The 15,635-nt window shown below is 42.1% G+C and overlaps 1 protein-coding gene across 5 annotated transcripts in view; it reads right to left on the bottom strand.

Annotated features, from left to right (window-relative positions):
* The window catches only part of RASGRP3 (RAS guanyl releasing protein 3), a 107,565-nt gene that overhangs the window by 70,177 nt on the left and 21,753 nt on the right, over positions 1-15,635 (bottom strand). Inside the window, exon 1 of one of the 5 annotated variants that reach the window (XM_032352979.1) lies at positions 7,468-7,773. The exons of 3 other annotated variants lie outside the window; for them this stretch is intronic. The gene's annotated coding sequence lies outside the window, so the exon portion shown is untranslated. Of the gene's footprint in view, positions 1-3,299; positions 3,948-7,467; positions 7,774-15,635 lie in introns of those variants that run through there. One more of the 5 variants, XM_032352980.1, reaches the window with a different exon arrangement.

Below are 15,635 nucleotides of genomic sequence, written 5' to 3'. Positions count from 1 at the left end.
GAGTGCATTCTGGGTAGAGGCTAAGAGGCGACTGCAGGACCTACTCATGAATCCAGAGCCCTAGGAAGTTTTTTTTGTCATTTAGCAGCATCCCTCTAATGGAAACGGCTATGTATTGAGCATGACATAATGTTGGTTGTGTGTAAGCCAGCAAAATCCAGACTCCACAGAAAGGCTACCCTTTCCACAGTGAGCAGCAGTTTTTAACATAAATATAGTGAGAGACATGTGAAGCTCAATAGAAAAAGTATGTACTTTGTTTACGGGCAAACTAGGACCAGAATCCTGGCTTTGCTACTCGCTGGCTTTGACCTTACGGAGGATACTTGACCTCTCTGAAATATAGTTTTCTCTTCCGTAAAGAGCATCAGTGATGAAGTCTACCTCTGGGAGTTGTGAAAAGAAATACCCGTTTCTTTCCTCTCCCAGCCACAGATTCTGTTTAGATGCTAACTACAGAAGGAAAAGAGAGATGGATTCATCTTAGAACCTGAGTGAGCCAGGAGAGAGAGACAACAGAGAAATTTAGACACTGCCATTCAGACGGAGCACTGTCCTTGCCATAAACAAACAAGGATCTGCAAAACATCCTGTCAACTCATATGATTTTGAGTGGCAGGCATTCCACGCATACATGAAATACTTTCTACTTTTGAAAAGCAGAACCGAAAAGAAAGCAGAATCCTAAGTTCAGTCAAATTGAAGCCAGGGTATGATTTTTCCAGAGCCAAGTATGGAAACTATACTCAGTTCTTCTATTTTAAAATGGTTTTAAATTCTTGAGTCGTTTTTGAGCTTCAGGATTCTATATTAACTTGAGATTTGAGAACATTACTCCTTGATAGTCACGGGCAAGTTGATAGAGTATGGCTGGGGAAGGCTGTTTGTCCTTCCTAGCTCCTTGACTCCACACCCAGAAACTTCTGTCAAACCAGGGTGTCAATTCCTAAAAAGGAACAGACCCCCAGGTGGTACTTTCCTCAAGTGAACTCATATACAAGTCTCCAAAATTGGTTCAGTTCATTTTGAATTGTTAGTTGAAAGGAAAACTACTAATCTCTCAAAACAAAACAGATGACTGGCTAAATAGCCTTTTTTTCCTTCTTTCTCCCTCTCTTTCCTTTCTCTCCTTCTTTCCTTCCTTCCTCCCTCCCTTCCTCTTTCTTTCTTTCTTTCTCTCTCTCTCTCCCTACCTCCCCCCTACTTGCTTGCTTGCTTGCTTGCTCCTCTGATTCCATGACAGATTGATATCCTCTTTGCTTGAATTCTTCTCCAGCCCCTTGACTTCCTTCTGGCCCTTTCATCAGTTGCTAAGGTCGCAACCACAGTACAAAGACCTTGGCTGTGATTTTTGAAACAATGAGGCAGCAGCAAGGTAGTATCTAAAGTGAAGTTCTGGAATTAATGACGAACCTTTTTCCATGTTATTTTCCCCATCACTAGTTCTCTATCAAAGGCCGTACCCAGAACACATTCTCTTATAAACACTTACAACACAAAAACAAATCAAGGACACAATGATCTCGGCACGGGTCTTGGAATATTTTGTGGGGTAGGGACACGTCCTTTTAAAGCAGCACTAAATTAAGCGTAAAGATAGGACAGCAGTTGGAATAGATGAGCCTTCAAAAAATAAAATGACCAATTTGATCCCATGGAAACTTCCAAGATGATGGGGTACCTGCAGTTACATGAATCATTTGTATACTGAGTTGAATTCTCCAATTACAAGAGGGATATCAGGTTTATATTACTTCCTACTCTACACACTGAAATCCAGGACACTAAGGGTTTTTTTGTTCTGGGCTTTTTTTTTTTTTTTTTAAGATTTTATTTATTTATTTGACAGAGATCACAAGCAGGTGGAGAGGCAGGCAGAAAGAGAGGGGAAGCAGTCTCCCCGCTGAGTAGAGAGCCGGACGCCGGGCTCGATCCCATGACCCTGAGATCATGACCTGAGCCGAAGGCAGAGGCTTTAACCCACTGAGCCACCCGGGTGCCTCATTGTTCTGTTTTTTGTTTTAAGATTTTATTTATTTATTTGAGAAACAGAGAGAGAGAGAGCAGAGGGAAAGGAGAGAAGATCTCAAGCAGACTCTGCACTGAGCACAGAGCCCCCCATGGGGCTTCATCCCATGACCCCAAGATCATGACCCAAGCTGAAACCGAAAGTTGGACACTTAACCAACTGAGCCACCCAGGGGCCCCCAGGACACCAACCCTTGAACCTACCCTTGAATCTACCATTTCATTTTCTTTCTTTCCCGCTTTTAAAAAAATGTTCTTTCCCCTTTTGTCCTCTTGAGAGGTACAGAAAGTTCTGATTATTACAGTAGTTACTAAGAAAAACATTCTTTGAGTCAATTCTTGAATTAAATGTTTTTCAGGATTTTTTAAATTCAAAGAAGGCTACCTTTCACATTCTTACTAAAAAAAAAAGGAGGGGACAGCTTTAGAAAGAAAGACTGTAATGGCTATTACTGTCATAGGGCGGTTCCCTTGCTTTCCCCCACCCCCACCTGTAAGTCACAGCCATTAAAATGTGCAGCTACATTGTAAAATCATCAGGCATTGGGTGCTGTCATTTTTATGACCTCGCCAACACACAGATAACATTGTTATACAATGAACTGGGTGACCATAACAGAAAACGGACTAGTAGTGGAGATGCTCAATTATCCTACCAAGCTAGGGCTCTTGAGGTAACTTTGTGGAGGCAAATAGTCCCAGTGGACCCTGTTCCTAGTAGTCAGATTTATACATTTCCCATGGGAGTCCAGGTATTATAACCAGGAGGATTCCAAGGCTGCTGACGGTTTTGTGGGACAATGGGAGTGGCATGCTGAACAACAGGCTGCATTTTTTTGTACCTAGAACGAACACACAAACAAAAAACCCCAGACCCCTTATAGAAGTTGAATATTCCATCATGCCCTAGTTAGTAGGACCCCAACTTAATCATACTGTGTGTGCAGAGGAGGAAAACAACCACTAAGTTCGTTTAGAAATACTGCACAGATACACTCACTGACGTGCACAAGATGGTACATTCTGAATCAGTCTCCCCTTTCCCCTTTGCCCACCAGAAATAATACAAATTATGGCACTTTTGATCACAGAGGACAATTCTCTAGCTAGTACTATTCAGAGTCAGAGGACGGAGGATTTTGTGGAGCTCTGCCAGGGACTGGTTCCCTGTCACTCACTTGGCCTCATTCTCAGCTTCCTCACGGCGAACCGTGGTGATGATGCCCTCCCTCTCTCACAGGATTGTAGCAAAATGCAAGAAAGTGCCTTACCCCAGAACATTCCAGTATGAATGCAGGAGTTGGTCTTCTAGATACTCCAAATGGACTCAAGATCAAACACAGCAAACCCACACAGACTCAGAGATGCTACTGTGATCATTCACAACGACGAAAACAAACAAACAAACAAAACTCCAGACTTTCAAATCCATCAGAGGAAGGGAAGGGGACTTGCAAGTAGGGGAACAACTCTAGCGACTGTAAATGCACCATCAGTACAAAGGGGAAGTGGGACCCAGGGGAGGGAACTCTGGTAACAGGTTCTTTGGAACACACCATCTGGAAAAAAAACAAAGAAACAAAGCCAACCAACACGGTATCACAAATTTTGTTTCCTCATCCTAAAAGCTCCCAAGAAGATAACCAAACACTTTTTTATTTTGCTTTAAACTGGCTCTGGAGTATAACTTATAAACTCTGCAGTGATTTTGAATCTGTCTCATGTGTCTCTGTTTATCACACGGGACTGTTCCCACTGCCATGGAAATAAGCCATTCCCAGCAAGAACTGGAGGTAATTTCTAGTGATTCTGGTTTAGCAGACTGTTTTGGTCACTTCTCTGGAGCTGATTTAGAAGCATCGGCAGGTGATAAGTTGATTAAAAATTCCCCTTTCTTGTTGTAAATAGCTTGACCTTCAGAAAGTGTAATCTTGCCATGTAACAGCCTTGAAAAAAAAAAATGCAAACTTTCTCAAAGACATCCATGACTGGTCTCCAGACTTAATTTTCTTCCTGATTAAGCACAAGACCCTTCTGCTGTCTATGTATCACTCAGTCCTCTTTCTCATTACCAGCCCTAATTTGTCGTTACCTAATAACGACAGGGAGGAACCAAATTAAATTTTTAGAAGGGTTCAAGAACTACAGCTTTCTTTTTCTTTCTTTCTTTCTGTCTTTCTTTCTTTCAGATTTTATTCATTTACTTGACAGAGAGAAAGAGCACAAGCAGGGGGAGCAGTAGGCAGAGGGAGAAGCAGGTTCCCTGCTGAACAAGGAGCCCCATGAGGGGCTCGATCCCAAGACCCTGGGATCATGACCTGAACCGAAGGCAGACTCTTAAGCAAGTGAGCCACTCAGGTGCCCCAAGAACTATGTTTCTTTAAGGGCTTGGTCTCTGTCTGGCCGATGACCCAGAGAAGCTTCAGGTTCCTGGCCCACAAGTGAAGAACCATCAGTCTTTAGCTATGCGACAGGTGCAGGGGGGAAGAGTGTACCTGGGCCAAGGCCGGAGCTGGCAGCATTTCCTTGGAGAGGGAAAAGCAGGCCTCTCCTCCCGCACCTCACTCCCCTCAGCCTCCAAGCTTCCCCTCAGACTCAAAACCGCAGGAGCAAACAGAAGGAAGGACTACATTGTTTCTATGCATGAGGAACACCCACCTGCTGGGACAACCAGCCTTCCAGGTGGAGTAACAAACAGGTCTGCAAACAGTGTTATCACCACAAAGCCAGCTACTGGGGTGCGGCAGGGGGGGAGCAGCTGTCCTCCAAAGGAAAGGAGTGACAGGAAAAGCTGAGGAAAAGGCCAGAAAGGGCAGGGACCGTGGAGTGCTCCAGCCTAACGGGAAAGCTCCAACTTGCCTTTCTTCCCAATGGGAGAGCCATCCCTGAACTACTCGCAGTGAGAAAAACATGCTGCAGGTCAGTGATCTGAACAGCTCGGGCCTGGACGGTCACAAGGGGAAACCTCGCCCTTCCTGCCCGGGAGCAGCGTTCGAAAGAGCCTTCCCGCGGGGTGTGTGCAGTGTGTGTGTGTGTGTGTGGTGTGCAACTGAAATGTTCTCGTTTGCATTCAGTTAAGCACTTCATTAAGCATTACGCTTTTAAGTGTGAATGTGTGGGATCAGTGTATGTGTTCCATGCTTTTTTTTTTTTTTTTCATGTGTGCAGTTTCTGGAGTCAGATCCAGGAGCCGCTTCTGTCTGTGCCATGGACTGCCCAGCGGCCGAAGGGGACCCTGAGGCTTCAGGTTCTCCGTCTATAAAACTGAAATGATGATAGCTAGTACACAGATGTATTGTGAAGGTTATATAAAAATGAATACACTTGCTTAGCACATCATTTGGCAGAGTAAGTGCACGGTAAATGTAAGTTATAATTATTAGGATTAATGTTATAATCATAATATAATAATAGTGGCGGAAGCCTTGAGCCCTCTTTGCTGGCTCTGCAACAAAGTAGCTCTTTGACCCAGATAAATGTGTTATAATTTTCTCAACTTTGAAATGGATGGTACATTCTAGAATTTCTATCCAAATTTAAAAGTCTGTGACTCTATAGGCATTCTTTTGGCATGTAAAATAATTATTCATTAGGCTGTTAATATTCAAGATAGCATGGGGTTTTTCAAAATCATCTGTGGGCCTTGAAAAATTCAGCACTTGAATAATTCAAAGGATACCCTGTCAATGAGACCCCCCCATTTTATTGTGGGTGTCTCTATTATCCTGGAGACAAAATTTCACCTGGTAGTTCATTTCCATGATGCCTGCAGTAAAAGCGAAACTAAACCATGAGCAAACTCCCCTAAAAAGTGGCCCAGTGGGCAACCCTGGGGGCCAACAGGGAAGTCACTGAGCCACACGGCCATGGGCTAAAACAAGGCCCACCTTGGTTTAGCATAAAGAGGAATTTTTTGCTTGTTGAACTTTCCAGGTCTTGTAGCCTCTTCTACATTTTAAGGAGAAGAAGGGGAGAAATTTCCCAGTGCCAGACTAGCCCCATTTACAGATGGACATCTGAAGGTGCATTCGTCCCAGATGTTTGACTGATGTGGTACCCAAGATCGGCTGAGCCAAGGGAAACCGCCACAGGCCCAGCGTGCTCTGGTCATTCTCAGTCCATCCTCTGCCTCCCATGGGTGGAGGGGGTGTGGGAGAGCAGAGCTCCCTCCGGGCAGGGAGCAGAGACGGCAAGACAGCTGGACCCCTTGAGCCTATCTGACCATCCATCAGTCATCTGGGGGAAACAAACTCACTTTGGAATACCCTGTGCTTGTCTCAAGCAAAACAACTGTTTGGTAAGAACCGAATCCAAACAACCTGCCCCCGCCTCTCTTCCTAATGTCCGGGCACTCCAGAAAAAGGAACTTGTTTGGTTATCTCCCCCAGGGCTCTGATTCAGAGGCTGTCACTTCCAGAGGTTTACCTCACTGATTCCGGGCTCTGTCCTCTCCCTTTCCCCTTTTCCTTTCTCAAACATTCTGGCTGGTGACGACCACAGAAAGACGAAAGTCCCTGAACAACAGCCCCATACCAGCATGGTGCCTGCTGTGCTGCTCTCCCCAGAGTTAGCTCCAATCAGCCGAATGAACCCGAGAAAGAGAGAACAGGTCTGTTACTTGGAAGCCGGCTCTCAAGCCCCCAGAGCTGATAATCAGCCACAGGCAGCACTTTCATCACCCAGGTCATCGACAAGGAGGGACACTGAGCATCATCAAAACGCTAACTTGCCCTTATCTAAAGTCAGGAGGACCAGGGGGTGACTAAAAAAATTAGCTTTAAAGTAATGAGGTTGAATTAGCTTGTTCCCGAAAAGAGCTACAAAATGTATCTTCAGTGAGTTGGAAAGCATGACTGAACTTAAAAAAAAAAAAAAAAAAAAAGCTTCCTTATCTAAATCTCCATATCATTATGTTAGTTTTCTGTATTGCAGATTGTTATACACCGTTAAATGAGATCGTTTCCCAAGCTGACCGATCAAGTGAGACATACACCTTTCTCAAAGCACTATTTTTTTCAAATTTCAATGGTGAAATCGATTCAAATCCAATCCAGTCATCCGTCCACTTTATTGTAAGCTCTCTTCTTCATAACTTGAATCTTGGCTTTGAACCTAAACACCACAGACCATAAAAATCCCAGACACCAGGAAATCAACTCGTAGCTTCCTAGGTAGGAATCAAGCAAAACGCCTATTCACCCTTAAAGTTAGAATAAAACACTGCTGCAAATGACAGATTCTAAAAATAATAATAATAATAATAAATCAGTAAAAACGCAACTGGCTATTAACAACAGATAACATAAAATACCTCCTTGAATGCCAAATGGAAACCAAGATCCAAATTAAAATTTGTCAGTGCCTTGCAAAACACACACACACTCTCTCTCTCTCTTTCCCTCCCTCTCTCTGTCTCTCAAAAGTTCTCCAGTTACTTACTGGGGCGGTTCCGACGTCCTCCTCACATCGGCACCCTGCCTGTCCGGCTGCCAAGTGCTGGAGCATGCCTCGAGCAGCTGTTTCCTCCAAGCTGCGGCTCTGTGTCTTAACCAGTCACATGCGCCTCCTGATAAATACTGCTGCCGTGCCAGGAGGTCAGAAACTGAAGATCATTATTCTCCTAATTCGCAAGCCTCATAACCCCTGAGCTGGCTCAGCCATTTCATTAGCACGCAGAGCGGTGCATTCCACAATTTGTTTTCTTTCAGTGGCAAACCCCAAACAGCTGATAAGTCACCCTGAAGGGCAGGTCACTGCAAGTGGAAAGTTGATGTGTATGTGGAGGGCGGAGGAGGGGTAGGAAGGGGTGTGGGGAGAGGAGCTGCAGTCCCTATGGTCTCTCATCTCATCAGGTTTTCACTGGGGTTCTTGAGCAGCAGGTGGAAACCATGCTGTGTCTGGGTGCCCCCAGGGTCCATCAAGATGCTGCTCCATCTTGGTTTTCTCTGCTCAGCGTCCAGGCTCCAGTTTGTGGGAAGAGCTGTTTAAGACTGGGCAGCCTGGGCGCCTGGGTGGCTCAGTGGGTTAAGCCGTTGCCTTCGGCTCAGGTCATGATCTCAGGGTCCTGGGATCGAGTCCCACATCGGGCTCTCTGCTCAGCAGGGAGCCTGCTTCCTCCTCTCTCTCTCTCTGCCTGCCTCTCTGCCTACTTGTGATCTCTGTCTGTCAAATAAATAAATAAATAATCTTAAAAAAAAAAAAAAAAAAAGACTGGGCAGCCTGTTGTGAGGAAGGCGGACTAACCATCTCAGGATGTTTAGGTTTAATTTCGAAGGCCAGGGCTTCTGTGCCAGGCGATGCTGAGGGGCGAGTGGGTGAGGGTTAAGGAAGACCATCAGAGGCAGCTTCGTCTAGAGCCAGTGGAAATGACTTTCAGGTAACCTGAGACTGAGCTTCCGCACACTATAGTTATCTGTTGGAGCGTATCAACATTTGGGGGGCACCGCAGAGCCGTTGAGACTATCAGCGGGGGAATCAAGAGTGGAAACAGAAATGATCACAAGATGTATAGGCCGCTTTACAGATGTGCTGCTGCCCCCTTTGGTGCTAGGAAGTTGAACCGACCTGCTGTTTCCTGTGCGACTCAGGAAGGTGGCAGACGTTCTGGGAGCCTTGTTGAATTCATACTTCTCACCTGAGCTGATGTTCCCCCTCTCCAAGGAAAGCCTGTGGACGCTCTGACTTTGGATAGCACCTGACTTCTTGTGCCACCTTCTAACAGCAGAGCCCAAGCAGGCTAGAATGTAGGTATGACGGGCAGTGAGCTATTTGGCAAACTGAACATCCAAAAGAGATTTTAGGAGGTTAAAATGCCCCAGGGGATTTCTGCACCATAATGAGCCTGTTAAACTGTCAACCTTGATTTTTAGTAAGTGAGATATTACTCAACAGAGGAGCTTGTGTGGGCAATCTTCCATATCTGGGTTTTGTCTCATAATTATTTACAAAATTAACCAAACCAGAAGTTTCCCTCCATACAGAGGATAGAGTGTTTTTTTTCCAGAATAACAACAACAACAACAACAGAAGACCAAAACCCCTCAGTCTTACCATTCTTTCAGGGGACTAATTTGTTACCAACATGTGAGTGGCCAAAGTGTAAATAGAAAAATGTTTTGCAAGCTGCAAAACATACCCCTTTTGTTCAAAGTTAGTAATACAACGAAACTACAGATATTAAAATACAATGTGCCCTAATATGTCACCTTCCTAACCCTTTTTCCTCGTATGACAATCATGAATCAGAAGCAGAAAGGGAGGCCTACTGAAGACTGGAAATGTTATTTGGATTTATTTATACTTCACACTTAACAGTAATGGAAACTTTGGTGATCTTGTGGCATCCATCAATCACCTTATTTGCAACTGGTGGTGTTAATTATTCTGATGATCCATTGCATACCACATACTTAATGAGGCAGAGGCTTCTGGAAACCCTTCAATGAACAATGAAAAAAACAGCCTCGGGAAAGGTAAGCATAGAAATTCTCTCATTCCTTTGGGAGAAAGGAAGGGATGGATTCCAAATCATACATATCAAGGGAACTGTCAACACGGACGAAGATCCTGGGCCTTTCTGACAGTGTCCAGGAGTGTCCCGGAGGTTCCAAAAGACCCTTTTCTAACCTTGCAAACAAATGGGGAAATCCCTCCTTTGTGTCCCAAACACCTACAGGTACCAATCTTCTCCTTCAACTCCAAAAGAAGTGCCCTCCTCCCATCAAAGGCTACCCCCACCCCCGCCCCAGCTTTCTGTCTCACCTTGGATCCTTTGTCAACCATCATGCCTTCTCTCCCTGTCCACTTGCCCTCCTCATTATCTAAATATGTTCACATTATTTTTACGTCCTAAAAACAATCTTTTTTGATCTTTTGCTTCCTTAATTACTGCCCTAACCTACACATTCCCAGCACAGGTGAGCTTCTAGACACACTTCTTATGTCGCTCATCTTCACATCCCATTTATCCTGAGGTTGGCTTCCAGTCTGCCTCTTCCCCCAACTTCACTGAAACTCGTTTCCCCAAGTCACCAAAGACCAATGCTGTTGGACACCTTTTTGCTTTTATCTGACTTGACCTCTCTGCTGCACTTGACCTCACTGGCCAAGCACTCTTTAATGTGTTCTCTTTGGGCTTCTGTAAAATTTCATTCCTACCTCCTTCAGCCTCCTATGTGGACTCTTCTAATAGAGTCCCGCTCTATTAGAGTTATTTATTATTATTAGTCCCGCTGCTCTCACATGTAAAAATCCCCTCTGTTCTTCATGTTTTCTAACAGCTCCCATATATCTTAATTTATTACTGAATGACTGCAGTAGTTTCCTGATTAGTTGTTCTGTGTCCAAAAGCCTGTCTCTGACAAAAAAAAAAAAATTTATTTTGCTTTATTTCTAAACTTTTGTACCATAAGCCTCTCCAAAACTATGGTAGAATCTCAGGCATCTTTGTATTCCCAGAACCTAGAACAAGGCTTATATCCTTCTTTTGTACATTCTGTTACTGTTGCATTTCTTACTCTATGTTATAAGTAGGTCTTTTTTTTTTTTTAAAGGTTTTATTTATTTATTTGACAGGCAGAGATCACAAGTAGGTGGAGAGGCAGGCAGAGAGAGAGAGGAGGAAGCAGGCTCCCTGCTGAGCAGAGAGCCCGATGCGGGGCTCGATGCATGACCTGAGCCAAAGGCAGAGGCTTTAACCCACTGAGCCACCCAGGCGCCCCTATGTTATAAGTAGGTCTTAATGTGTCTATGTCCCATTCACACTTTGACAACCTTAAAGAAAGCCTGTGACTTCCTCATTTTATATCCTGCAGTGCCTCATCCAATGTCTGACCTGTAGGAGACACATGGAAACAATGCTGAATGAATAAATGAATGATTAAAAAGAAAGATCTTCTGTTTACTCCTCTCAGAAAAGATGATAAGAAAAGTAACAGTAACTCATTTTATATTAGACCATCAAAAAATCTTAAGTAACGTCCCCCCACAAAGAAATTATTTTCACCACATTCTATGACCGCATTGTAATACAACTATAAAATAATTGCAAAAGTATAAGTCGAAGAAGAACCAAGCTCTTGGAAAATTTTTATGACTCTTCTTTAAGAAAATAATTGATTGGAAAGAAATCAAAAGGGCAATCACAGAATGCTTAGCAGGTCTCAGTAATGAGAATACCATATCCAATACTGTAGGTAGAGCCAAAAGTGTTAATGAGAAGCAAACTGACCCAAGGAGTTGAAAAACAACGGATCAATAAGCATGGGAAAATACCAAAGTTATTAAGAAATTGTTTCCAAAGAAGTTTTTTGTCCAAATTACTTACACAATCAAGTTATCCTTGAGTTTCAAGCCATGGATAATTCCCAGGCTGTATAAAATGTTCAAATGAACAAAAGTAACAGAAACCTAACATAATACCCCAGACACAAAAGCACACAAACAAACCACTGATAAAGCATAATAATGGAAACCACAGACTAACCTCACATATAAACATAGTCTACTAGAGAGACGTAAAAAAACTGTGAATATTAAGGAATGCATCAGAATGATGACGTGATAGTAAAAAGCCTTTGATTTGGCACAAGAGGTACTCTTCAAAAGTCTTTTGATAAAATTTAGTATCAATTTTTTTAATTAATAAAATGGAGTTAGGAGAATTTTTCTTGGCATGATAAAGATGATCCCAAACCAAACACAAGTGTCATATAGTATAGTAGTAGAGATATTAAATGGTATATTAGTAGAGACATTAAAATTAAATTGAGAAACAGGGAAAGGGTGCTCGTTGTTACTACCATCCCACAGCACCGTTTCCGTCATTCAAGCCCTTGCAATCAGACAAGAATAAAAACAAACAAGCAAACAAACAAACCAAAAAACTAAAGAAGAATTAGGGGAAAGCAAGAGACAAAATTACCCAACTTGCATATGTTATAATCGTTTACTCAGTAGAATCAACTTTTAAAAATGTTTTAAATGATTATAAATGCCAGTGAACAATCACAAAATCAAATTAATTGGGTTTCCCACGTCACAGCCTAAAACTGTTAGAAAAATCATGGGAAAAAAAAAATCTCATTCAAAATGGCAACAGTAATAAAATTTCTCAGAAAGACAAGAAAAGTGAAGAAAATATAAAGGAATTTATAAGTTTACTGAGAAAATAGGAAATCTTTTTTTTTTAAGATTTTATTTATTTATTTGACACAGATAGAGAGAGAGAGTGATAGAGGGAATACAGGAAGGGGGAGTTGGAGAGGGGAAAAGCGGCCTTCCTGCTGAGCAGGGAGCCTGAAGGGAAGCAGGGCTTGATCCCAGGACCCTGGGATCCTGACCTGAGCTCAAAGCAGATGCTGAAGGACTGAGCCACCCAAGTGCCTCAGAAATATTTCAATAAATGGAGCATTCTATGATTTTCCAGGACTGGAAGACTCAACATTGTCAAGCTGTCAATTCTTTTCTATTTAATTAATACATATAATTAAATTTTGATTAAAATGCCAGAGATTTTAAACAACAGGTCAAAAAAGAAATTCTGAAGTTTATGTGAAAGAATAAAAAGCTGAGAATGGTAAAGAAAATTTCAAAAAACAACAAGGCTGGTCAAGGGTACTAGGTATTAAGTAGGCTGAAAAATCAAGAATTAATAGTTTGATTCTGGAGCCAAAAGAGGCAGACCAATAGCAGAACAGAAAGCCCGAAATACAAAAACAAGTACTATATTAAAATGTTTATTCATTGGGGTACCTAGGTGGCTCAGTGGGTTAAAGCCTCTGCCTTCGGCTCGGGTCATGATCTCAGGGTCCTGGGATTGAGCCCCACATCAGGCTCTCTGCTTGGCGGGGAGCCTGCTTCCTCCTCTCTCTCTGCCTGCCTCTCTGCCTACTTGTGCTCTCTCTCTCTCTTTCAAATAAATAAATTCTTTAAAAAAAATGTTTATTTGTTAAATATGATATTTAAACCCAGGGGAAAGAAATGGACTATATAATGACTGGTTGGATAGTTAAGTATGAGGAACAATAAAATAAATTATTTCCAATTATTAAAATAAAATAAAAATCAATTATTACCTCACAAAAATAAAATCAGTTATTATCTCAGACCATACACAAACTAAATGCCTAGTAGACAAAGGAACTAAAAGTGAAAATAAGACCCCACATAAACTTGAAGAAAATCATGTGATATTTTTTAACATCTTAAAATTATTTTAATTTTAATTATTTTAATCACGATTAAGTGCTTTTACCATGAAAATTATTTTAATTATGATCATAAAAGTGAAAACCATTTAAGAATGTTTTAAATATTTAAATAAGTAAAAAGTAAAATGTCAAAAAAACCCCACCATAAACAAAATTAAATCGTGCATGACAGAATGAGATTAAAAAATGAAGCCTCTGCCTTCAACTTTAAATTCTTTAATCATCTACACAAAGAGGAGAAAGCCATAAGAAATGTGATCATGAAAAAAGACCCAAAGCTGCAATGCCTCACCTTCCCCTGATTAGGTAAGACACGTTTTCCTAAGTCTCAGTTCTCCACCTTTCTGTGTCTGGACTCCATATTGGACAGCAAGTCACTGGACGTGGTGGAACGAGCAGGTTCAGAGGATGTGGGAAGAGGAGAGAAGTATGGTCTTGCTTGAGCACCGTGGGTTCAGAGATGCCCGAATGGGCCTTTATGTCTACCTGAGATACTCCCTTAAGTAGAAAGTCCCAAATGGTTTCCATCTTATGCACACATGGTCAGAGAGCAGGAAGGTCCTCTGCTAACTGCCCCCACAGGAAACTGCCATTCACTTTGTGCCAAACTCCTACTCCAACTTGGTGACACACCACCTCCTGGTCGATTTGAGGTACTAACGCCATGCTGCATCCCCAGACCTACCTGCCTTTCTTTTCTTTTCTTTTTCTTTTTAAAGAATTTATTTATTTATTTGACACAGAGAGATCACAAGTAGGCAGAGAGGCAGGCAGAGAGAGAGAGGAGGAAGCAGGCTCCCGGCTGAGCAGAGAGCCCGATGCGGGCCTCGATCCCAGGACCCTGAGATCATGACCCGAGCCGAAGGCAGCGGCTTAACCCACTGAGCCACCCAGGCGCCCCCCTACCTGCCTTTCTTTTCAGCGGACCTTTCACACATTACTTTCTTATTTCACTGGGTCATGTCTTTCTCAGATACATACGCTTCTTTCTTGTTTCTTCCAACATTTGTCTAAGTTTCATGGGGGATTTTTCTCTCCCACTCTTGTTCGTCCCCTGTATTTCCCCTTGAGCCAAAATAAACCCTTAGACACCATCAGTTCTCCTAAGAGTTGTGCTAGCCACATGTCTGTAACAAACAGAAAAAATTGTGAAAAGAAAATCAGAGCGTGGAGTTCTTAATCTCTAAAGCCCTTGAACAAAGCAAACCATTGTCAACAAATAAAGAAATATAGTGTCTGCTTTCAAAGTGCATTGCATTTAAGGAGTCACCAAAGCACGTGACAAAAATCTGCTCTCAAAGCTGAGTCTCTCTTGGAGATAATGGGACATGCAGAGACCCATACATAAGGAATTCTAATTATAATATATCATAACACTTAATACCTATTAATATTGCACCATACTAATATAGTATTAATAATATATAACAAACTAACATCTGTGCAAAATACTCATTTAATTCTCACAACAATGCCCTAAGGGGATGCTATTATTACTATGATGATGACCTTTAATGAGATTAACTAGCCTGCCCCCAGCTAGTAAGCAGCAGAGAGAGAAAGAGAGAGAAATATAGATGCAAACAAACCCAGGTCTCTCTGACTCCAAACCTTCCATGTTTACTATCTCCACCCAACCAAATGATTTAGGGTCCATGGAAGTTTTCATAGACTTGCTCGTCTTTTTCTAATTAAACCTGCTCGCACTCACGCACAACGGCCAGGTCAACTGTATTGCACTGTGGCGTCTAATGACTGGCATTACAACAGCAGTTGTAACCGACCGATTCACAAGTGAACCTTTTGGTACAAGCCATTCACAAACTGGGGTTGGGCTGTATAAAAGTAAAAAGGTGGCTGAGTCAGGAGGACAACCTCTACCATAGGCTGCAGAAGCTTCTCCCACACCCTGTCTTGGCATCGTGCCCCCTTTCTTCAGCATCTCTGGAGAAATTCCCAAATTTCTGGACAAATCAGTTACATTTAAAAATGGACTTTCTCTGTTGGTCTCTTTCTTTTTCGTGTATTTTATCTCTTTTCTTTCTTCCTTTGTGTTAAATTTCATTTGTTTTTAAAAAACACATTACATATTAATGTGGCATTTACTGAATCTAATTCATTTACATTTACCCTTATGGAAGATTCTTCTCCATCTAATCAGCTTCTCAGACTGGGCTAGATTTCTAGCTGAAGCTGGATTCGTTAAACATGAGATGGAAGAGTTAGCATCCATGACACGAATCACCTCGCTTAGCATAATTACTTAATAATAATAATAATTACTTACATAATAAGTAAATAAAATAGTAAATAAATATTATATTAAATATAATAAATAAACAAAACAGTAGTTTTATTTCTTTTTTTTTAAGATTTTATTTATTTTTTGACAGACAG

The sequence above is a fragment of the Mustela erminea genome, chromosome 7 (assembly GCF_009829155.1).
Source record: "Mustela erminea isolate mMusErm1 chromosome 7, mMusErm1.Pri, whole genome shotgun sequence".
Lineage (NCBI taxonomy): Eukaryota > Metazoa > Chordata > Mammalia > Carnivora > Mustelidae > Mustela > Mustela erminea.
The sequence above is the reverse complement of the archived record's forward strand: the minus strand, read 5'-3'. Positions and strand labels throughout refer to the sequence as shown.